At 37.4% G+C, this 25,524-nt stretch overlaps 1 protein-coding gene and 1 long non-coding RNA gene across 3 annotated transcripts in view; one reads left to right on the forward strand and one right to left on the reverse strand.

Annotated features, from left to right (window-relative positions):
• LOC149661414 (uncharacterized) overlaps nt 1-25,524 on the forward strand; it is a 318,208-nt gene that overhangs the window by 252,929 nt on the left and 39,755 nt on the right. The window lies entirely within an intron of this gene.
• LOC149661417 (uncharacterized) lies at nt 6,214-13,476 on the reverse strand. Its single transcript, XR_016368900.1, has 3 exons — nt 13,298-13,476; nt 9,647-13,231; nt 6,214-9,580 (listed from the first exon to the last, which is right to left on the reverse strand). It is a non-coding gene; the product is annotated as an uncharacterized LOC149661417 (long non-coding RNA).

The raw sequence follows: 25,524 nt of genomic DNA on the forward strand, positions 1-25,524 counted from the left end.
GGGAGGATTAGAATTAATTTGTGGGGGTGTAGTCGCTTGAATTTGGTTTGAAAGACTATTTGTGACCAGCAAAGATTGGCTAGATGATGAACTAGGGCACAGCGGCGGTGCCGGGGGGTCCGGTAATACCGCACCTACAACGCTAGGCGCAGGGGTACTCGACTTTTGAGTCTGAGCGCCTAATAATTGCGTCAATAATAAATTAAGCCTTTGCTGTTCGGCCGCTTGTTGATTTAATTGGGTCATTATTAAAGTTAATACGTCGGCAGGTATCGGATTAGTACCTGGGGCGTTATTCCCACTACCCGAAGGGGTAACGGTAACATTCGTGCTAGTACTACTCTGAGTACTATTACTAGTCATAATGGGAATAGTATTACTAACGGTTACCTGAGTATTATTAGTAGTCGTAATAACAGGGTTAGGGGTAACCTGGGAGACGTTTCCCGACACTAAAGTAACATTGGTTAAGCTGCTAGAGGCGACCGGTGGTGTGACAGGTCTATTTCCTACGTTTTGATTCGGACTTGTAGATCTGACAGGAGAATTATTCCTGGAAGAGGGGTTACTACGCGCTACGAAAGCCATATCAACTAATTGTCTATTTCTATAACGCTCACTGCGAGATTCCTTGCACAATAATGTGTCTTCTTTGCTAAATCTAGAGTAGGGATTCGTTTCACTCATTAGGCGAGTTTACCATAAAATAATAATAAAATTACGATCTAGCAGAGGGTGCATAGAGACCAGAGACGTTCAATAAAACCAATTATAAAATACTATTAACTTCCTTGCAAAATTGTCAATCTACAACAGTATCCTGGAAATGCCAAAATGAAAACCAACCAATCAACGAACAAACTAATAAAAATAACATATGGCACCCTGAATATATTGAGATTTTTTTTAATTTTTTAATTTAGCTTCATAAGTACTTAATTCTTAGTTTAATTAACATTAAATCCCGGACGGACCCCCAGTTTGTAGCGAATTGTGTAACGTTCATAAGAAATAATAGATTAAATTTAACTAACATGTCAATCCACTACAAAAGTACGAAGGAAAAAGGATTAGGCTATCCGGGTTTCTCGCTACCTTACTCATTTCAGGAAGCGTAGGTAATATTAAGATAAAGTCAGTTTGTCTAGGGGATGATTTTATAGGAGGTGAGATAAATTAATTTAAGACGGTATTGAGAGTTACCAATAGGACGGTACCTTTTACTTTAGTCAAACAAACTAAAAATGTTGCTAAGGTCATGACCATACAAATTAATATACAAATTGGCATGCATGTTCTTAAGGAACATATTTAAATATAATAATAATGACACTAATAAAATAATATAATAACATAATAGTAAAATGAATAAAAGTCAACGTCACGTGATCATATTTGGCGGCGGCGGCGGTCGTCGCGCGCGGTGCTGAACACTGCGTCTGCGTAAAACCGATTATTTTAATCGTCCGAGCTCTTTAAATAGAGTCTTTTTGATGCGCGGTATTCGGCGCGGGAGATGAAGAGTTTTTATTAAATAACAACCATAGCGAACCGAAACATTGGCGAGTTGGTTTTTTGGCGATCTCGGTTATAAAGTTTAGACCTCAGTCTGGGACGTCCAGAGACCAGCTCTCCTCTTCAAAATCGTGGGTCTCTCTTTCTATCTTTTATTCTGGGACCCCGCGCCCGAGAGCAATATTGTTGTCTCTTTTTGAAGGCGCCACTTCCATACCTTAATGGCTTAAAAAGAAGTCATCGTGGCTCCTCTTTCATCTTTGGTTCTTACCGCCGACCAAATTGTCCTTTCCAAGAAAGTTCAGCTTTCTGTAGGTAAAGCGCGCCCGCACACACACACTCACGAATAGATCTTATCTTGGTCCTGCTATCAATTAGGGGACCAAGCGCACCCGTACTATATACATATATACAAATATACAACAATGCATTTACCAATTCTATTTTACTGGTACGTACGTTAAAGGCAACTCTCAATACTTTTTAGTGAAATAAATGAATAAGAAAGATTGTCAAAATTCGTTCGAGGGAAGCTGGAGGGAGAACGCTTCTCGCTTTGAGTAAGGGAAAGATAAGGACTAATGACTTAAGGATATGGGTTTATGACTGTTGGGATTTGAAAGAGCGGTTTCGAACTTCTTTGGCCGAGAAAGTCCGAAATTGGTTTATCTACAAAATCTATCCGGAATAGAATTTTGCAGGGAGGTAACAATTATATATTTTCGTGGAATTGACATGCCCACAAGCTTATTCTTAAATAGGAATTTTTAGCGTTACAATTAGTCGTTGTGAACATTTTTCTCTCTCAGGGTAATTTATCTCTTCGCTTTCTCGCGATGAATTCTAACACCGCCAACGCGTCCAATGCAGAGAATTTTTTAAGCCCACTCACGCCTTTGCCTCTCGGAAAAAATCGCGGACGTTTTGTCACTAATGGGACTGGAGATTCCGAGGGTTATTGAATTAAGCATTGTCGAAACTAATATACTAAAATCTAAGGGCTCGATAAGCCTAAAAATGTTAGCTTGTTTCGAAGTGTAAATAATACTTCTCAAAATGCCTTCAGAGACTCGGAGCACTTGTAAATAGCTAGTGATTTAAATATTTACTGAAAACAAACAAATTCCTCTTAATTTTCTGTCCAGTAAAATATATATAGTCCTTGTTGAAGGGAACCAAAGAGAAGAAACAAGAAACAATTACTTAATATTAAATCTACGTGTGTTTAAACAAATACCAGCAGAAATCTGGCGTCATTGCTTTAACTGTACCAGCTCGTACTCTCCCAAAAATACTTCGGAGCATTGAGATCTATTTTTTCTTAGCCAGTTTCTCACCAAACTTGGTTTTCCTTGTATTTGATCTGAACAGACACACACACCTACTCTAAAATCTTCGTTGTAATTATATAGTCACTGACGTAGATAAAAATGAAGTCTAGATTAATTCTCCGGGTTCTCTATATGCAAAAACCATCGTTCCCTATAACTTCTCCTTCACCTCGTCTTTTCAAAAAACGTTCGCGTCTTTGAGAGAAAAAAATGCGAGGGGAACGTAATAAGACGATTATGAAATGATTAGGCCATAAACTCATTAAATCTTTCGCAATTACTCCGACGGTGCGCAATTATACCTAATTTATCGCTGACGTTCTTGGATCTCCTTTAGAAGTCTCTTTGCTCCCTCTCTCTATCTCCTCACTTTCTCGAATGTTCGTATTACGTAATTGGCGAGAAGCTCTTTCTCTCTAGTCGTTGAAGCACTTAGGCGATATTTGAAAGCTTTTAACAAGGGGGCGCTGTAACCTCTTCCAATTCTTTGATGAATCAAAAGACCAAGATCGATTCGAGAGAAAAAAAATTTTTATCCTAGAGCGAGATAATTATCCCAAGACGAACGAAAAAGCTAGTGTCATCCCTCGATGATTTGTTTCGAAAGGCGTCAGATTTAGAAACGGTTTCTACGCTCATTACGATTTTTAATTAATTAGGTTAATTTCGAGTTCTTTTTCAACCAAAATTAAAAAGATTTAATCGCGTTCCTTGAGTTTTCTAATTACAATTAGAATTTCAGTTTGAATATTTCATAAGTAAAATAGTTGTGACCTAAGTCTATATCTCCCTATGTTAGCATTGATGACAGTCAACCGCGTTGTTCTTGTCTAGGTTTCGAGTCGATTATCGCAGCTAACCCAAGGTGTCGAAGTAGAGATCAAAGATTATTGCATTACTCTTTCTTCCCGCCTGACATAATTCACCCAAGCACGAATATATTGCAACCGCATTTTTTTGGTAACTTAATTACGCATTAACGACATGTCCCTTTGTTTATCAGAAAATATCCTCCAACCAATTTCCCCCTTTTATGTTTTTTGTCTGCTTTGCGTAAGTGTAAATAGATTCGAAAAATCTTATTTCTATCCTGATTTTTCCCAGGGTATTTGCAACTGACCCCCTTTTTTTACCATATAGTAATCTAGGAATTGTACCGCATCCAGTATTCTCTTTTTTTTTCGTAAATACAGTAAGGGAAGGGAATGCGAAGCTAGCTAAAGAGCGGTGTCGGATTAAGCTGTCATTCTCCTGAAATCTCGTTGGACCTTATTCGGTACTTGGTGGGTTTTTTGCCTTAGCTCGAGCCTTTTACTCGCTTTTACTATCCCCTGGAAAAAGAGGGAGAAAGTCCCTAGCATACGCTATCCTGAATTATTTATAGAGGAAGAGATGAGGATGAGGAAAAGTAGGAGAAGAGGCAGAAAATCATATATTGCGGGATATTTATCTCCGGATGCGTGTATCTGGCGTGAAGAGCGTGCCAAATCCTTTCGCTCCGTGCTTAGAGTTTTAATTAATAAACCCTTTTGCCAATTTTCGCTTCCCTCCCCCCTCTCTCTCTCTCTCTCTCTCTCTCTTTAGTTCTCATAGATATTGAGAATTAAATATTAATTTTCTATCGATACGGATTGATGTATATCAACTTTAAATAACATTTGAAACCTGGCAACTTGAAACATTTTGAGGATGTGATAGATCAAATTTTCATCTCCAATCAAATACAATTTGATTATCTGTTAATAACGAAATTTTTTATATTTTTTCTAATATCTATGCTCCTAACTCTGCCCTGCCGGACAGGTCCATGGGAATTGTTGTGAGGAGTATATTTTCGAATCTACTAATGAACGTTGACCCAATCTCTTTCGACTTATTGCATTTTGATAACTTTAAACTACTCCGAAAGGTCGATCAGGTCACCCTGCAACGCTTCTCGGTCATTTGAAGATTAAAATTATCCGTAAATTTTAAATTACTAATTAGACTTAGCCTCTAGCAGATTAATATAATCGTATAGGAATTGCGAATCGATAGTTAGCCAAGTCATTTGTATAAGCCTAAGCTGATATATTGAAACCGATACTACGTTCTATTGACGTAGATACACGAGTCTGGAGAGAATGTTATTAGCTTTATATTGAAATCAAGGGATTGGAACCTTATTAACTCTTCTCAACTTCATGAAAGTGTTAATTTTAAGACATATTGTTAAAGTTCTATTTCCTATTGAAGAAAATAACTTATTTCAAATAATTGTCCTATATACCTTGATGCTTCAAATTTCTGTCTCGGTTTTATTATAATGAAACTATTTAAAGGAACCGTAACAGGTAGCCATAGAAACTAAGCTCTATTGAGTTTTCAATTTAATTTTTAGGTTTTAGAATTCCTGACTCGCCTTATTTGAGCTGCGTGGGATTGTCATTCCTTGAAGGAATGGTATGCCTTAAACGTAGCCGGTTTCGTGTCTTCTTCGTTATAAGCGTTGCCTTCTATAAAGTTTCTCAACTATTACGCCTTTTCCCAAGGGACTGAAACCTTAGTTGCAGGGCTGGCTTCCTTCGTCCCATATCTATCTTTCTAAGGTATTTGGGTTCCCATCTGATGATTAACACTTTGGTATTAATCGTCCCTACGTGTCTAATGGTAGCCAATACGCTCCCTAATTATCTCGATGAATGACGCGTCATTTTCTCTCTCCGATTCCTCCTTAATTGAACCTAGGTATATACATACCATACCCCGCAATTTAGAGAGGATGCCCTGTTTATCGAAAGTCAACCCCCAATTTTTAAGTCTAGACCCCTTTCGCAAAACCGAACGCGACTACGTAGACGTCCTCGGGTAGAAGCGTATTAATCTAAAGTCATTATGCTTAAGGTAACACCGAAGTGAAAAGCTTTTGCGTCATTAATTTTGCGAGGTTACTTTGAACTAATAGCTTTCGGTATAGGGGAAGACGAATTTAAATATTTAATCGAGTGGTTCTCTCGGTTCGAGGGCGTGTTATACTCCACATTGGGTTATGCATCGTGCTCGCGCGCGCCTGTTATTAGCTAACTAGATTTGGTAAGATAATCAACTATACCGGTCGAGAGTTAGGCTTAGCTACTGCTACCCTGTGATTATTAATTTTTACGCCTATCTAAGGAACCTGGCGTGTACTCGAACGGTTGTAGTCTACCCTTTTCGGTTAATTTTCCGTCTAATTAGAAAGATAAATTATTGAATTGCGCCAATTAACTAAAACTGGCTATATGAGAGAAAGATAGAATTTAACCACTTTACGTAAAATAATTATTCTTTTCAAATTAGATCGGATTAAAGTATTTTTAAGTACTACTTTAAAATAACGCCGACGGTGTTGGAATCCGAAATTAGGAATTAATAATTCTAGGGACATAGAATTAAGGGTCTTTTTAATTGCCAAATAGTTTTGTCGCTAAGCCGAATGAAACTGAATTGCAGACGGGAAATTTGAAAATATTTTTCAACTTTCTCAGGTCAACGACGTCATTTAACTCGCGTTGTTTGCGGTCTTCATCGATATCCCACGTGCAAATATGTTCGATCAGGTTGGTTCAGATCAAAATTCCAAGTGAAATGAAATAGCGCGAGAAATTATTGCGTAGCACGTGCCCTAGTTCGTATGGAGAAAATGAATTTAATTTTTTTAATATATTATTGATCTTTACCAACCTTTTTATTTGTTGAAGGCCTTTTCGCTAACCACTCTCTTGTTGAAACTCATTAAAAGCTAGTTTTTAAAAATCCCGATGGGCTTTCTATCTCTTTCCCCGAGTTTTCTCAACTTTTCTCCCTCGTTTTATTTTTCGTGTCCCCGTAATATTAGGAAGTCGGCTAGCTGGCGCTGTGACGCGAACTTATATATATAGTGACCTCCGGGGTCCTTCTGACGACGAGAGACTGCAACAGCTTCGCGGCGACCCTCTCTATTTTCGAGGTATATTCTGTCCAGATAAAAGGAGGCGAGGAGAAAGAGGTACCAATGATTCCGTTGCAGGAAAAATCCCATCAATCTCTCTCGTTGAGCCTTTGGAGAAATCCCCATGGCTTGTACACCGACCTTATATTGCATCCTGATCGCTGCGGGGACTGGGGATGCGAATATATATATAAATACAGGGAGAAAAGTTAAGGGAACAGTTTAGTCTACTAGGCCTATATATTTTCAATTTTCATTTGACCTTTCACAGCTAGGTTTTTAAAGCCAAAAACTATTATTTTCGATAAAAATTATTTTTAATAATATCGTTAAGATTATGAACAATATCTCTATCTGTTTTTCATTATTCATGGGTGTATTGAGTAAATACATTCACGGAAAACATAAACCCGTAAATTGTCAATGTCTTTGACCCTTAACTTTGTGTATATTAAAACGAGGACGAGAATATTTTCTAATTGGTACTAAAAATAAATTTTATTGCTGTTTTAAACACATAGGGCCCTCTTTCGGAAGCGCTGGGCTTTTGGCAAGAAAATTAGAAGGACGGGCAAACAATATGCAAATGATGTGGGACCGACCGTACATGATGAGACGCGCCATTTGGTTTTTGAAAACATATTTTAAAAGTTTATCTTTCTGAAAGATATAGAAGGATCTCGGCTGTAATTACGGTCCTGCCCCGTATGTATACTTGAATATTTTATGGACATATTTACCGCGGTCAGCGTTAATTACAACCATTAATTTGCTAGTAAATGTTGGCCCACGCGAACGGGCTCAAGTACACGTTGTATCCAATGGCCATTTTACATTCCTATTTGTCTCCACTCTACACATATCCACGAACCTGGGTTAATTGCGAAGAAGAATTATTTTTTAGAAAAAAGTATTATAACCATGAAACCTATACTTCTCATTCCATTTGACTCAAAAAGCGAATTATCTAGGTGAGGGTTTAAGGGGGTACCTCTTTGATGGGAATTCTCTCGTTACCTCTTTTACAAAAGCCTAAAGGTTTCGCTCGGGTTGCGGCGTCGTAAAGAGCTACCGAATTTAATCGGGATATCCTGGCCCGGACTCTCATCTCTGTTATTTTGGGAAGAAGTCCTCCTCTCACATTTCGAATTTCTATTAACGACATAGGACACGTCTTTGCCCCCTTTCTTACCCACAGTTCCTTTCTTCTTTGCTTCCTATATCCAAGTTCTAACGGTCGAGTGCGCCTTAAATTTCGTCCAGGCAGAATCTTTTCGATCTTTTCTCTAAAAGAAGATAACCGGAAAAACGGGAATCCTCCTGTAATTCCCCTTTCTCTGTCGTCCCTCTTCCATCCTAAGCTAGAACGAAAAATGGTTTCGGGTGCGCGGAGAAGAGAAGGGGTCGAAAATTTTGTAAAGCGTTTAATGGACATTTTGACGTTCGCCATTTAACTCGGTTAAATCCCAATTATAACTGAAGGAAAAACAATTCTCTTCCTACTTGAAAGAGTGTATAGTTTTGTCATACAGGGTGTTACACTAGGATTGCGAAAAAAAAAAGAGTCCTGTCCCGAGGTCTTGAATTGTAAACGGAGCTGCTAATGCAAAGCATGAAATTTTGGCTCTATATTGTTTTAATCTATTGTTTCTCACGCTCGTACATTTTATCCAAAATGCATTGGAGTTAGAATTCACCTCATTCCCTTTGGCATGTCGAAATACATTATAACCACTAAATTTGGTTCAGTGTATCAAGGAGATCACCCTGTATAGTTGATATTTTGAAGCCTGACTCAACGGAAAAGGGTCTCTTTGTAGAATTTCCCTCTGTTCTGGAAGTCTTCTATTTTTGGAAAAGATGGGAAACAAATTCAGCGACAGCGATATTAAGAGATGGAAGGGAATGGAAGATGGAAATATCATGGACTGGTCATTGTGGAAAATATCCTTCATCTAGGAATAAGAAATATTCCAAGCGAAAAGACGAAAATAATAGATATTTCTACCCATTTTCCGTTTGCCGACGCGTTTCTTTTATATTCGCCTATTGGTTATAACGGGTTCCTTCGGCGGTGTTTGATTTACGACCTAGCGGCTGCGACTAGCAAGCGGTCCAAATACATTTCCATCAAAAATAAATTACCCCGACGTTATCACGGCGAATGCCAAAAGAAAACGTTGGTGCAGTAAGCTTCCCAAACTAAAAGTTAGAAAGAGTCGATAAATAAGACTGAAGATTTGATTGTGATAATTTCGGATTAATATGTATTTGATTTCTCATCGATATCCGGATGGTGGAAAATCCCAGTTTGGACTAGAGGGTGCCTGGTTGGCGGAAGCATTTAGGGAGTCAGTATTCAGTAAAGGGGTGAAGGAAGGCTTCAATTCGATCTCGGAAATGCGGCTCAATCCAACGGTCTCCGCATTATAGGCTTAGAGTGGAAAAGCCGAACCTAAATTGCCGATGCTCGCTCCCTTCCCAATATACTCCGTATACCGTAGTTCCACTTCATCAATACGGGACTTTTGGGTATATCGTTTTAGCAAGTAGAATTGCGAGGACCGTCTTGTAGTTAATGGACAAAGTGTCCCGCGCCTTCACCTCGCCACTTGTTAGTAACGTACGTTAAGTCTCTCACCCCTCTCCATCCTTAACATCGAGGAAACTCGGTCCATTTTATTTGAAGTACGTTATCTGAAACAAAACCACTTGTCGTATCTCAAAAAGTCGAAGATCTCTGCTTGCTTTCTGCTTTAGCAGAGCAGAAGATTTGGGATACGACCTAAACAGGCACGAGGAGGTTAGGAATTTGAACATGGGTTGTTTCTTAATCGATTGCCGTATTCACTTTGTTATGATGAGCTTCTGTTAGGTAATTGCGGGCATTCCTCTAGGACTTTCATGTAAAGAGAAGTACCGCGACCAACCGACCAGTCGCTTCGAAATAACTGCATCACTTGGCTCTCTCCCGTGGGAATTTCATAACTCCTAACTCTTATCTTCTTGACGTCTTAGATTAGGCGTTTTCATTTCTCTCTCTCACTCCCTCCCTCTCTCTCTCTACTTGACGTATCGCCGCTCTTCAACTCTCTTACGGTCTATTGGGATATTTTGTCCCGAGTTCCTTCAATTAATTTACCACGGTCTTAATTATTGAAGTCCCGCCATCTCATATTACTAAATTTCTAGTATCCGTTGTCTAAGAGTTCAACTTTCTGTTTCGTTTAAAATATGTCGCTATAATTTTCAAGTTGGAACATTTCCACAAACCCTTATACCCTATACAATCCCCGATTAGATAATACAACGAACAATTACTCTAATTATAGCTTAAAGGTTAAGCAACAAATAAATTAAATAGGTTTGATAGTCGCGGTAGTTGCATTCAATAAATCTATTTTAGTCTTGGTTATATCGGAGTAAATATTCTTACAAGAATCTAAAATTGTGCGGGGAAAAAAAGCTTTAATTTACTGGGAATCGAAAGTTCTTAGAGTGATTTTGTTTTCTTCCTCATTCCGTACTTTTTGGTCTAAAATTGGCAACTACTTTGGTTGAGCAAACTAAATCGTTTGGCGTTTCCGGAAAGATTTTAGGCCTGTATAGTCTAGCTTTGTAACGGGAGCTAAATGAATTTACGCTTCGTTTCTTTCCTATAGAAGCGTAGCTAATGTTAATGTTTCGTTCTCACTAATAAGGAAAAATCCGGATCGATATTCTTTCTCTTTCCCGAAAAGACATCCTCGCCCGTCCGATCCTCGAAGGTGACCATCTCGCCTACGTAGTCTTACAACTGAGGAAACTTTTATAAAGTGCAAGAATGCGCGCAAAGCTCTCTTTTCCGAAGTTTCTCTAACCCTCTGTAAAAACTTCTTTAATGATTGCGTAGTTTTACGGAGGGCTAATAAGGAGTCTTAACTTCCCTTACAGTCAGCCTAACTCGTTCCTTCTGTCGGCCTTGGGTGAAATGAACTTTTGGCGTGTTCCGGGGATTTGACCTTTATTTTTCGAGCTAGCTTCCAAAGTATATATTTCTGGCCAATGAGTCGTTCTAAACGATGCCGTTAACGGTCATTACTTCGGCACACTGTCCGGTCCAAAACGATGGCGCCCTACACTAATTGACGCCCCCCCCGCCAAGCCAAATAGAGAAATCTTTTCGAGCGGAACTATTGGTTTGTCCGTACGAGTAATATCGAAGAAAGAATTGTTTTCCCCCAAATTGATATCGAACGGGATCTTGCCTGGCCTATATTGGCATTCCTAGCACCTTCATTTCACGGGTTTTCAATTCCAAACCTTTAGTATTCATCCGTGTTAAATTTAATTTACACCGGTTCGTTTTAATCTCCTGAAACTTGATATTTAAATGGCTTCTGATTTGAAAAATATCACGTTCACTTTCGTTGAAGTGTTTACGTTAAAACTCGAAATGAGAGAAGTCCTTCGGTGCTCTCGTAATCTCTAATTTCTTTATCCAACTAGTCTTTCAGGGATAAAATATATAAAACGAAAAATATTCCAAGTTTTTTCTGTGAGAATCGTAATTGAAAAGGTTGGAAGCCTGTTGAATTCAGAGTTATAATCCAAGATGAAAGAGTCCGTGATGTTCGATATATCCAGAGTAGTTTTTTATCTCTCTCTTTCAAGTAGTTCTTTATTTCAGAATCTATCTCGAGTTCTCGAGTATATTTTATTTTTACCTTACGAGGAGCAAAAATATCTTTTTACGAGCTATGGGGAAAAGGTATGGAGATGGACTACAGGCCTTGGTAGGTCTCAAGGCATCACGCGCCAAATGGCCCTGGATGTTACCCATGAGACGATAAAATGGGGAGCCCTACAGCAGGATGTCGGAATAGAAGATCGTACATTCCGATATTTTCGGACACTTTGTTCCAATCCCACGCTTCGATTTTTCTCCCGTCTTAAACTGCCCGGAGAGATGAAAAAAATGTCCTTTGGTCCCTTTTCCTCCCGTTAGGCCTAGTTGTCGAAAAATAAAAGTAAAAAATATCTTCCCTACTGTACCATATCCTGGAACCTCCTTCTGCGTTCCAGTATATGGTTCAACTGCTGAAAGTATGTTTCGCACTTTTTCTTCTCGAAGTAAATTCCAAAGGGGTCCCTTTTTATTTTTGGAAGCTTTTTCCTTTTTCCAGTATATCATCCACTGTCTCTTTTTCCCGTTAAGAAAAATTTCTTCCTTTATAAATCATGGTGCGTATAGATCCTAGTTGCAAATATACCCATAAAAATAGATGGAAATACCGTTTGAATTAAAGGCCCATCACGCTCTTCGATTTCGAACCAGGTATGAATGAAATTTATGAATATATCCCAGTGTTAAAACCGAGGATGCTCGAGGCTATATCGGAATTATACGCGTCCTCCCAATGACAATGAATGAATACCCGAATATTGTCCTCCTTTCAGAGGTTGAAAAATATATTCGTCTATATTTTAATTTTTATTTCGATTAAAAATATCCCTGGGCATCATAGTTCATCAAAATATTGAGTATGAAGGTTTACTTTATAATACTTTACATAAGTATGTTGTTGAAAAGATATTTGGTACAAGCAAGTACGCTTTATGAAAGTGTGAAAGGAAGTCGAGGGAAACAGTATATATCGTCTAGTGTGATCTCCCTCATATTCTGATCATATGTTCAGACGAAAACTAAGATGTCACATTAATTATATGTCTATTGATAACAAATTCCGATTTTATGGACCCCAAATTCAAACCCATTCTTATTTAAAGTACCTGATCTTTAGTAAAAGCTACAACTATGTTTCTCATGTTCGAATCTAAAAGTTCTGTAATTGGACCCCATGATAATCAGTGAGAAAGTCGAATATTTATTCTTTTAAGTACAACGGCTAAATAACTGTTTCATCCGCTGCCCATCGGTGTTCTGTGCGAGCCTCGTTTACAGGGGCAGAATTTATAGAAAGCATTCTTATATATATTCTATTTTAAATTTTATTTTCTTATCTAGTTAATAATAGATCAATTTTCCTCTTAAAGGAGTATTTATATTGCGGTGGTTCAGTACGTTACTTTCGCCATGAAGTATATTATATCTCTATCTAGTAGTGTGTATAGAGTGGTAATCATCGGAGAACCTATTTAGTCTTTTATATTGAAAGGGAGGAAATGTCAAATTTCCAAGATGGATTGTTATTGGAGTCGTGTAGAAAGATGTTTCTTTTTTTACCAACAAACCATACCCCTCTTTTAGATCGACGCCTCTGCTCTGCTCTTCTCTCCTCTCCAGCGCTCTTTTTCCCTTCTTCACTTTCTTAGTTCATTTTTCGCTCCTTGTGCGCAAAAAATGAATCGGATCTTATCGTATGTAGTACGAAAATGAATCTCGTTAATACTAACACGAATATGGAGTTGTTTAATGTTTCAGCCAGTATGAAACCTGTAAGAGAATGTTAAATTTCTATTAAATGCCTCAAGAAAACAGGTGAAATGTTGCAAAGTTTACTTTGAACTCTGCCTGTAAGGTAGTTTAGTTTTTTAGAATGAAATTGTTAAATTTCAGCTCCTTGAATGCTTTTAAATATTCTTTGAGTTTCTGAAAATATTCTATAGTGGTAAAGATGCCCTCGTTTCTTTTGTAAGAGATGGGTAGAAAAAGGTCCCATCAAATAGAGATCCCCCTCCACTCCCTTTCTTCCTTACTTTTTTCTTGACATCTTTCAACAACGTATTGAGTGTATATGCCGCTATACTATAGCCGGTAATAACATCTATGGAGTTAACAGTGTACGATATACGCAACTACATATCGAAAAGGCTAGTTCCATGATTGAGAGTGTAGAATCTTGATTGGCAAGCTAGTATACCCCCAATCTCTCTCGGCCTTTCACGCGCCACACTTCAAACTTATCATGTCGAATACTCTCAGAAACTATTCGAAGCTGTTCTCCGATTTGAGACGCTGATGTTGATGCAACAGCTAACAGAGATGGATATTAAGATTTCTGGCGAAACTTGCGGAGTATGTTTATAGACGTGTTAAAATTGCGGGATTAAGAATTGTTTTAAAAAATTTTACCAATGAGATAGCCGCGAAAGATTATTTTAGATATGGATCCAAAATCGATAAAACTTCTACCAAAATTGTTAGTACATCAGTGCCTTCATCTGGTAGTTGGTACGTTTGACGTTTAGGAGCCTGTACGAGAGCGCTGATTGATTAGGTGAGAAACTTGGAATTTCTCCATGAAGATTCGTAAACTGTCCCAATCTCCATCTTTTGACTTAAACGAGGGCGTCTTCCGCATAATAGAATCCATCTTGGTGGAAGCTAAAGCTATTTCCTATCAGGGTTTAATAATAAACACGCCATACCTATCGGATTTCAACTTCCAGAGAAATTAAGGTATTCGAATAACCGCTCTATCCAAAATTAATGCGTCCGGCTTTACTCTACCACCATCGCTACAACACCGCACTCTATCTAATTGGTCAAATATGGATAGAACCCGGGGAATGCGGGGGCCCGCTTCGATAACTAATATAATAAACCGGTAACCCTAATTGGAAACAAATCTATTATAACTAATACCTATATGAAGTACTTTGTCTCAAGTTTCGGAAAATTCTCCATCCTTACTCGAGTTTCCTCGTGAGACAGTTATATTTTATCCTCTATCATATTTAATTTAATTTTGTGGACACGAGAGCCGATAATCTTTAGGCTTAATATTGGGCCTACATATTTGCCTCCATGCCTATTAGCAAAATTAGAGCTTAATGCGTTAATTGGACGTTCTCCTATTCCCTTCCTCTTCATTTTCTATTCGTGTCCTCTATTTAGCATCACGTGGATTCGCGGAATAGTTCGAAATTAAATTTGCTCGACCTTCTAGCGTAAATCAGTGAAATTCAAAACTGTACGATACGAAAATTTTGCTATAGACCAGCCTACGTAATGAACAAATTAATCACTAAGACGAATCGAAAATTAACTCGAATCTTTGAGATAATTTACATGATAATAGTTCCCATTTTCTTCTGATGATTATGTAAGATTTAAAAAAATATTTCGATCTATTTCAAAAAAAAAGTCTTTGAAATGTATAAGAGCTGTGAATACATATCGTAAATATAAGTTGAAAGAGCTTGGTTACTAAAACCTATTGATCTGTCAGGTGGAAATAATTTGCAAATACTCATCGAAAGAAGCCCGTAGGGAATACCAGGCTCCCTCCACTCCCCAACAAAAAAATCGATGTTTTGGGTTCAGTGTATCTAAAAAATAATTCTAAGGTGGTTTTTATCGACGTTTGTGATTGTATATTCACAATGTAGATTATTGAAAAGGAGTCTGGTTCGTGTTAGTGGCGGGTTTGTTAGTGGAGACAAGGTATATTGAAAATAATTTTTTGAGAAACTGGCTTCCGGCTCTTATGGGGAAAGAAAACGTAGTTAAAATTATGGCAGGCTTTTCTGCGCAGTGTATTTATACTTAATAGAAAGTTTTATCAAATATCTTAACGTTATGAGAAGTAATTTTTGAGACACACGTAGATATTAACATTGAGTTAACGCATCTTTTCTTGTTTCTGTTGCAAATATATACTGCACCTTCCGAACTATGAATAGAGATCCAACAGAAACTTTTACGTGCGTTATGAAAGAAATAGGAAAAAAAAGAGAAAAAAGAATTCATATGGTCTGAGGGATGTAATTTCTAAAGGAGTTCCTCCTATAGGAATGTTTATAAAAAAAATACGTACAAGTAGGTGGGTTACCTGTAACCTTTGAAATATTTAAATTCCTACCGAAACGATACAGAGTTGCTTTCAAGTAAAGATATCTCCAAAAAAAAAATTAAATCTAGGGAATATTTTAAGTTTAGCATCTCAAATCTAATTCTCTTGAAAATATTATTTAATCTTTGAAGTTAAGTGTCTAATTTAAAGGAGAGCGATGAAACCGGACGTTTGTAAATTACCAATAAGGAAACGTGCCATGTTTCAAAATTAAAGGATGATAATCAATAAACCTCAACATCTAGAATATTTACAAGGATTAAAATCTTTGACCAGCTATCAAGATTAAAGTGTTTGAGCACTTCAGGGAATGATGTAGCGTACGAATATCCAATGTTAAATCTAATAGGAATGAAAATAGTGTTCATCAAGTACGCCTGAACATGATTATAGTTCTACTCGGTTATGTAAGGGATGTAGGTAGATAAAAAATAGAGGTTTAAGTTTTAGGAGAAAAAAAATCTTGTAATTTATTAGGGTCGTAAAAAGATAAGCGCTTAGAGCTAAGCGTGGCTATAAGCAACCCAAGAAGGGTTTAATTTACCCTAAGAAATTGGGGGTAATCTCCACCCCTTTTAAGACTGAATTCAACTATAAAAGTTTTTAGCATACTGAGCTTGTTTTTCATACCGTAGGTGCATGGAAAAAAATTATGTTCTCAGATTTTTCTTTTAAAATCCAGCATGCTGGCTAAGGAAAAGAGAACTTTAGAAGAGTATATACACTTTCAATTAGGGTGATTGAAACTCCGTCGTCTTGGGTCGCATCACTTCGCCGTCGTCTGCCTTCTTTGAATGGGGCGAACTCTTAAATTCCGCGATTTATCGTCTTTGAGCAAGAGATGACTCGGCGTTTCTTGTGTTTCGACGTCGCGGGCATAAAAAAAACCCTAACGGAAACTTCTCTTGACAAATGAAACTTATTTCTCTAATGTACTTTAGACGGTAGACCACTCACTCATAGTCTGGCGCGTATTCTAAAAAAAGGACAAACCAATCATATCCTTGCAGATGTGGGGGTGTTATGGGTTGTGACATTTGGTACGTCTTATCATACTGTACCTAGGCTATATAGATTACGCAATTTTTATGTTCGCTGGAGTACTTTGTGTTGGCTATTACTGTAATGCATTTTAAGCGCGAATGATCAAGACTACTTTCTTTTTTATGAGATTTAATATTGCGTGTTCATCCGCCTCGGCTTCCTTCATTTTATCAATTGCGTTTGCACGAAACTATAAAAGAAAGTTAACTTTTCAATTCTTATCACGAACAGTTTTGAGAAGTATGTCATTTGTCAATTGTTTTATGAAAGTTGCAGAAATGGATTGTCAATAAAATTAGGGCTTTCGTTTTGATATTCCATTGTTTTTATATGACCGAGGCTTATTTAAAAATCTGTTAAAATATCTTGTTAGTTCTAACCGTATATGCTTTAAAATGAAATTAAGCGTCTTAATATCCGACCGAGTTTTTGTTATTTTTATCTGTTAATAACTTAAACCTAAAGGTCTATGAGGACGGACTAGCGTGGGAGGGTATGTATTGAATTCCTCGTATCGGTGGGCGACTTCGTCTAGAAACCAAGGCCTAACATGTAGTATAACTTCGTTGGAAGATAAATAATCCTAGACTAAGGATTAATTTCGCTAGTATTATCGATGGAAGATGCTGCTTTCAACTAGTAAGATTAAGAAGTTCCGTCATTTTTCCAGGAATATTAAACTGACTTTAGCTTAGGTTGAGACACTTGGTGAAAATTAATCAAGATCGAGATACGTTAGTTTCAACATGTATGGAGAAATTAAATAATTTCATGGTGAGGAAAGGGTTAAAGCCGAATAGGGAGGAGCTAAAAATCAATAGACGATGACCTACTTTGGAGATAACCCGACTTTTCGTTGCCTCTTTCAAGTTTTAGACATGTGTATTGGGATATGGCTTTGGGCAAAGTGTACCGTCCATATGTACCTAGCTCGCGGTATTAAATTTCCCAATGTAGCTACGAGTTTGTGCCGTATTTTATCTCCGAGGTAATAGCTCGTGCCTTTTTCGGTAATTGCCCCTAGCTCCGAATATTCAAAACGTTCGTCTCTGTCCGGCTCGACTTCAGTTTTTGCAAGGCAAGCTTTTCTCTTATTTTAAGCGATTTCTCTATAGTTCTTCCCCAAAAGTAGATAAATTCGATGTTGGAATGAGTAAGATTCTAACTTTAATTATTAATCCGTGTAGTTATCGGAAAGTTACCCAACCCGGTGAAATTGGTAATTGTATATCTCAATTAAAACGAGAGTACCGGTGATATAAACTTTCAATATTTTTCTTTCATCAGAGCCATCTCATATTTTCGAGTTCGTTCACTTCAGATGGCATTTCTTTTTTCCTTTCAGTCCGTCCACCATTTTTTTTCTTCCTTTCTTTTTCGGACCTAACAGGTTGAGAAATGCTTTTTGCTTTTGAGTAGAGGCGCACTTTTCTTTCTTGACATTTTGCGATTTCTAGATTTATAAGAACAGAAAGTGTCGCGAAGAATGGGAAAATATGCTTCTCTCTCTTTCCTTCTATCCCTAGAATTCCAGAAATCCTCTCTTCCTTCCCATTTTTTTATCCTCCATCCCTTTCCAAGAGCTAGAGAAGAAGGGGGATGGTCTCTCCTAACTTTTCCAGACATTTTTCGACCTCCACCGTGAAACTAGCCAAGGTCTAAACATTTTTTTATTCATTTCTATTTCTTTTTTCTTCTTCTTCTTCTTCGTTCTGGAAGTTTATATCCCCTTTTATTTTCATTGCTCTTATTTCGAAGAAAAACTGGAAAAATTCCGCCACTTTTGGCAATCCTTTTTTTTCTCTCTTTCGTAAATACATAAAGGGTCGCTCGCCTCTTGAAGATAAACTTACGCCACTCAGATTTCGTTGCATCGTAAGATTCCAGTAAGAAAAGGAAACGGTTAAAAAGGTTTGACGTTTTCATTTATAATTCACGAAGAACGACTATGTTTGTGTTTGTTTTTGTTTTTATTCCAACACTTGAAAGCGAAGTTATCTTTCATCATAGATACGAGTGATATAAATAAGTTTAAGCTGGTTTTAATCATATGAGTAATAACAATTGTCAATAAGTTAACAGTGCACCTCTACGCGTAAGGGTTTAAGCACTTAGTTTCCCTGTTGATACGTCACGATCGGGAACCCCGGCTAGAAAAGGTTTTCATATCGATGGTAAAACAGAATATTTCGCGCGCTATCACCTTATCAAAAGCAATATTTGTCGATATCTTTCTTCTTCCCTTCAGGTCACCCATCCTCCGTCGATATATCCCCGCCAAACACGATTACATGGATAGAGACATAACGTATATCGCGGTCGCGTTTGGTTTAGAGAGAGAAAGATCTCGGAAATATTTTCTAGCTCTTCCAATAATATTTAGTTTCGGAAGGGAAACAAACCCTGGTCCGCCGCTTCATTTTTCTGGTTCCTGGGTGCGTTCGCATTGGTCCCTAACGTTTTAACGTGTCACATAATTTTAGATCAAACTGAAGAAAAAAATTGACGCGGATTAAGGCATCAGACTGAACGTCCCATGAATCTTTAGACCTTTGTCTTTTTCATAAATATATTTTTAAAGGAATGTGAATATTACACAGATAAGAACTAGTCCAGAAAAACGGACAAAGTCGGAAGAGGGGAGATATACCCCACCGTTTCGAACCCCCTCGGTTGGTATATTACACCGTGATTCTGAAATAACAGCCGTCGGTTATCGACTTAACGTTTTTTTCCGTTAACGAAAAGAGAGCTAGCCAACGCTCCCCAGGAATGTGCGGATGAAAGAGGGTGAAAAGGACAGGATAAAACTCGCAACGACATACCCTAGCCCATGTGCAGCTCGGCCTTTTTCTCTTATAGGGATCGAGGACTTCAGTATTACTACAGAAAAGAGAGAGAGAAAACTTACTCCTTCATATTGCTATAGTTTATTTTTCGTATGAGGCCTATATATCCTGGCCGACTTTTACTTTCATTCGTATATTTGGACTGAAAAAAGCGAGGGAGTTAAGAGTACATATGAAGAAACAAGTTGGATAAGCGTGCAATTCGAACCCATCCCTATGAAGTATCTAAAGTTGTCAATACAGGTATTGAAACTTTAAAAAGTAATGCATTTGAAGATGTCACGACAGAAATGTGAATTGTTTCAAACTGTGTAGACCAGTTACTCTTTTAGTTTAAATATCAGTAATTGCGTAGTCTGAACGCGCCTTATCTCGGAGATATCAGTATCGGTTCATTCATTAACATTTGGTTCTTGGCTTCCTTCCATAGTTTTGAACAGAATAAACCTGAAATCCTATTAATTTCTAGAGTGTTTAATATTGTTTGTCGACTATTTCGATCCTCAAAAGATAAGAAAAATATGTTCCTCGTTGTTTATTTTCTTCGTTTCCTTTTCCCCGAGTGTAGAATATTGCCCCTAGAGCGTGTAAGGAAAGGATTTATGACAACAGAGAAAGTAACTAACTCTATTTGACGACGTCGATTCTATATATACTAACTTGTTCTAATAGACTTAGTATAACCTGATTTTCTTTTTCGAAAGAGGACAAGGCCGAATTTGAGATTAATTTTATTTTTCCACAGAGTTGTTTCGTGTACTCTAGAGTCTAGAAATGACATTGGTTCTTGATTAAAAGGGGCAGTTGAAAGAAGACACTCTTGTTATTCCTTGGAAAAGCAATTTAAGGCCTAGGATAGAGTTTCAACCTCTCTTTAAAGTTCATAGTGTAGTTCTTAATATCACCAGATTTAATTAAAAGGGGCAATTTTAATTAATGTTCTAAATTAAAGACCTTGAAAAATGGCCTTATAGCCGGCGACGTTTTACCGTGACATCGTAAAATAACTCGACACTCGGTCTTCAATAAAAATGACCCTTTTTCCTACACTCATCGTGAGAACTGTCCCTAGTAGTTCCGAAAAATACCCTTAAGATACGCTGTTAAGCGAAGAGTCAACCAAAAAGTGTCGACTTTTAAGTTCTCCAACTCATTTCTATATGGTATTATCCTTAGCGAATTTTTGCCTCGCAGATATTAAACCTGTTTATACAAATTAAATTACACCGAAGTTGTAATATGGAATTGGGAAATCTGGGCCTTATGAATGAAGGCAAAGTTTTAAAATTGCAACTGAGATGATTTTCAGTACTCCGTTATGCAGAAGCTTGGACACCTAATATTTTATGAAAACCTTTGTTTAATCTATTTTTGATGATACTAAAATGGGGAAAGAGACAAGAGTGCGTCCTCTATTATGAGAAAAGCTTGTCTCTGGAGGAAGAAAGGGCGAATTGGCGCGCGTCTCTGTTTCTCCGGAGATCAGACACGAACTACCGGAATTAAATAGATACTTTTCGCGTGCGGTATCGTTAAATTGCCGGGGACAGAGAGTACCCGCTAGGCGTCCTGGGAAAGGAAATCGAGTCGAACTTCCCAAAAGAGTCTGGGGGGAGAGAAGGAGGGAAAGAAGCGGCTTTAAAAGTCCCGAAAGAGATCCCATAGCCATGGAAAGAAAAGTGTGTCCCGCGAACTAAAGCCGATTAAAGTGCTTCGAATCATTAGGTTAATGGTTTGAAATAGGATCAAAAGTGGTTGGTGACACTGAAAACTACTCAGCCGTCAAGAATTCTTGCTCAGAATGAAGAGACGTGATGGCCTTTCTAATTATTCTCGTAGCTGTAAGCGTGATTTTCTTTTCTTTTCTTCACCCAACAGCGTATTATCTCGCCTCTTTCAGTCTCAGACAGTCTCGACTAAATAGTCTATTTCTCCTTCCTTTTTCGCGACTATAAGGCTAAAATGTGTACATCCTAATCGATATTGACGCCTAAATTTTGGAACGCCAGAACTTTGAATTTATAAAAGATACGGAGAAAGCCACAGTTGCGCTTGTCATAGCCGTATTACGTTTTTTCCAAAGATCCCAATGACTTAAGTAATATTCAAATTACTCGTTAACATAAGCCGTATTGTCATCTCAATGTACATTTAATCGTAAGAGTGACTTGCGTCGCGATATTTCACTCTCAAAATTTTGCTATAATGTCAAATTAGTGCCAGAGTTTTAAAAACATTTTTCGGTCATTCAAGCAGGAACCATTTGTCGTCGAAAAATAAGAATGAACGCCGTCTTGAAGATAAGAAAAGCGTCTGTGTTTTCTTTTTTCATTCCCCGTTCCCCGCGCCAATCAAAACAGCGACACTTTTTCCTTACCGCCCTTAAATTTCGATTAATCATTTACGTCTCTGTCCTTCCTTTCTTCTTAAATACTTTTCAAGAGAAGCTTCGGAAAAACTTTTTGCATTTGAGATTGTGAGAACTTGTTTTAAACCTTTAATAAATAAAGGTTTCTGGATTTATCTCTTTGAGAATGATGACTAAATTATAAAAGAAACGCGCAACTTAATCCTTCTGTATGTCTGTCCGTAACGCTTGATCTGCTAGTTATAGTATTGATTTTGATTACCTGTCATCATCTTTATGTATTTACAAGAGGTAGTATTAAACTTATAAAAGAAAGAAGTGGGATTTAATATAAGATGGCGTACTTAAATTGGGAAGTAGAGAGTGTAGGATGGAATTAGTCCGGTTTAAAACAGGTTGTGTTCTGTGAAACTTTAGCTAACCACGTTTTTAACAACTTTCAAAATTCGAATGTCGGTCTTGTTTTTCTCAATATCTCTTTGCGCGTCAAGATTCTTTCCATTCGAGAAACCATTTGGCATTTGGGCAATTTGCAAAATGCCCTTCTTCTTTCAACACGGAACCCAGTCACATCCGCTCCGTTGTTCATAGTTATAGAATATGGTCCACCCACAGGTTTTGTTTCAAAAAAAAAAAAAAAAAACCCACCGCCGTGAGAAGTTTAGGAACCTGCCAGTCCTTATTTCCAATCCCAATTCAAACAAAAGAATCGGGGGAAAAAGACGCGAAAAGATTTCTTGGATGAAGAATGATTCTGCCAATGAAGATAAAAGTACTGTAGAAAAGGGAATAAAGAAAGAGCCGGAAAAGGGGGAGGGAGAGGATCATAAGTACTCGGTTGCCAGTAAGTCAAGTAGATATGTTTATGTAAAGTTAGTTTCTTTCAACAAAGGGAATTTTTGTAACCCTCTAACTTTAGTAAGTATTTCTCTAACAATACGTGCGCTTAACGATTTTTTTTGGATAATTTTCCTTTCATTCATTTTAAATTTGTAAGCATTTCTCAAACAATGCGTGCGCTTAACTTATTAGATGTTATTATTTACTTATGATATTACGTAGTAAGAATTGACCAGCTTCGTAGAAGTTGCCTTTGAAGAATCGCTCGTTCTTCATTTTTCGACCGGGGCTATCTTCCTATTGCTTTTTCTTTTTCGATTTTTTTTTCCTTTCGTTTTTCTTCCTTCCAACGTTTCTCAATCTTTCCTAAGAATTCAAAACTGGCGAAAGCTTCCTCCTCCATCCTCTCTGCCATCCCATATTCGATAGGAAATCGATACCTTTTTCTTCTCCATCCGTTAAAAAGCAAGAACATATGTATGAATATTTCTCTCTCTCTCTCGCTCTCTCTGTATTTCGCTGTTCTTTTCAAGTCTTGTAGAGAAAGGTTTTTTACCATACGTATTGTTAGATTTCTTTATTACAAAAAGAATTGTATAAAGGAATAGGAACGTGTTTAGATCTTTGTGTCCTAAAAACGCGAATGAACATCCCTTTTGCTGCGCAATTTTTTTTCTAAAGAAAAAACTTTTGATGCGCGAGAATCAAATAAAATTTTCAGTAGGAAATTTTATTAAATTTCAGTTTCTTCATTCTCTCTTATTCTTACTCTCTATCATCAAGATGAAGGAAAATTTTCATCGAAAGACTTTGAAAGAAACCGTAAGAGAACGTGTCTTATGACTAATACAAAATTTTCGGTATCTTAAAAAGGAAAAAGATGAATATGGAAGTCTTCATCGTGTATTCATAAATTTCTTCTTTGAAATATGCGTTGGAATAAATTTTTACTCGAAACCCTTATAATATACCCCGCGAATATCTCAAAAGAAAAGTTATAAGATCCGATGGATCTAAGGAAAGTTGAGTTTATTTCGAACCGGAATCTACCTAGGTATTTTTATATAATGACCTTTAACCTTTAGTAAATAAAACACAGTCTCCTTTGTTGATTTTAATTCCTTTTAGCTTCAAATAATTCTAAACTTTTATTTTTATTCAAGAACGGATTTTCGCGTGTGCCTAGGTTCGTTCATATAGTATTTATTCTCTATGGCTAGGGCATATCCGGTTTATCAAACGCATGCGTAAAGGGTTTTAGTCTTTGTGTTTTGCGCTTTCACCCCATCGATCATCGATTGCCTCGTGATGCGCTTTATGATAAAAATATTTTCAAGTTCGCTTGATCAGAAGTAAAGGTCAAATTTAGGTGTATCTCCGTCACTTGTCTAAATATAAAATAATTCAATGTATTTCTGTGCAAACACGCCACAAAGACTCCAAGGCCTCTTGAATCTCCGTTCCTAATAAGTCACGTTGCTGTTATATAACCACAATCTCTCTGAAATGGCCCAATGGGTGTTTTATATTCAGTTCTGTATATCGATCCTCGTACCATTCAGTAGCTGATTAGTTTCTATAACCTAGACCTGAATAACATATTTTCTATTCAGAAACCTTCGTAGTTAGACCAAAACATTGTATGAATAATTGTAAGTAAAATTTACAAAAAGTGTCCTCATTCTCCTGAATGTTAGCTTTGATCTGAACAAACATGTTCAGCGAGCAAAACATTTCTACAGGGGTCTTATTAAAAATACATTAGTTCTTTTCATCCTATATGGTAGCTTCCCCCTCTGACTTTTTTTCTTTATGAAAATTTTATTTATCGAGACGTACCATATTTTATACACATAATATTAAAGTCTAAAGTCAGTTTTTCCTTGAATTATTCCGGAAAAAGTAGACTTATAAATAAAACTACCATAAACTACAGGTTCTCAAGTACTTGTTCAGGGTGCCCTATAAGCCTAATCATCCCCTCAAGTTCCTTGAGAAATTTTCTGTTAGTCTATTACTCCTGGGGAATTTTTTTTAATATTTATTTTCCTTTCGTAAACCATGGCCTCTAGTAGACCACTTTGCGGTTTATATTATATCTACGCTCGTGCTGGGGTAGGTATATCGAGGGGAACTCGTAGGAGATGGGAAAAGAAGATAAAGAAACGTAATATTAGTCGCTAGATCCAATTTTTCTTGCCCCAACTTAATGTCTTATAGTTAGGATCGAGAAGGGAGAAATATTGTTAGTGGGAGAGATATATATTTTTTCTTGTACTCGCAACTTATATAAGTTGAGTTGCTCTGGGGTGGGCGTTTTTGAAGGAAGAAGCGGGAGGAATAACAACGCTCGCAACGGACACTTGGTTGCTCTTTTCTAGGCCTTGGCTAGTGATAGGCTTTTGGATATCCTCTCTTTCATTTCTTAGCCTCGCCATTGAGGTTTTCAAGGAAGTTAGATTTATTTTGTCGTGAAGTAGTTGTAGCTAACACACATTCTATTTCGATCCCAGTTTGAGAATCGATAGTAGCTAGGCTAACACTTAATCTTCGATTCCTGTTCAGGAGAAGTCAAAGTGTTAAATATCATTCGTAAACATGTTGGGTATTGGGTAAGAAATTCATTTATGGCTCTTTGCTAGCTTGTTTTTTTCTTATCCACGGGCAAACCAGATCTGATACACATTCCCACTCATATCCGGAAGCGGCGCCGAACCTCTATCGATGCTGTATGTGGTCGGTTCTGTATATAAAATCCCGGAGAGCAGAAAAAACGTCTAAAGAAGAAAAAAAAAGGAAAATAAAAACTATTCTCCACGTTTTTCCGGAA

Source organism: Phalangium opilio, unplaced genomic scaffold (genome assembly GCF_054372755.1).
Source record: "Phalangium opilio isolate 3A_F unplaced genomic scaffold, DU_Popi_V2 ptg000070l_1, whole genome shotgun sequence".
Taxonomy (NCBI): domain Eukaryota; kingdom Metazoa; phylum Arthropoda; class Arachnida; order Opiliones; family Phalangiidae; genus Phalangium; species Phalangium opilio.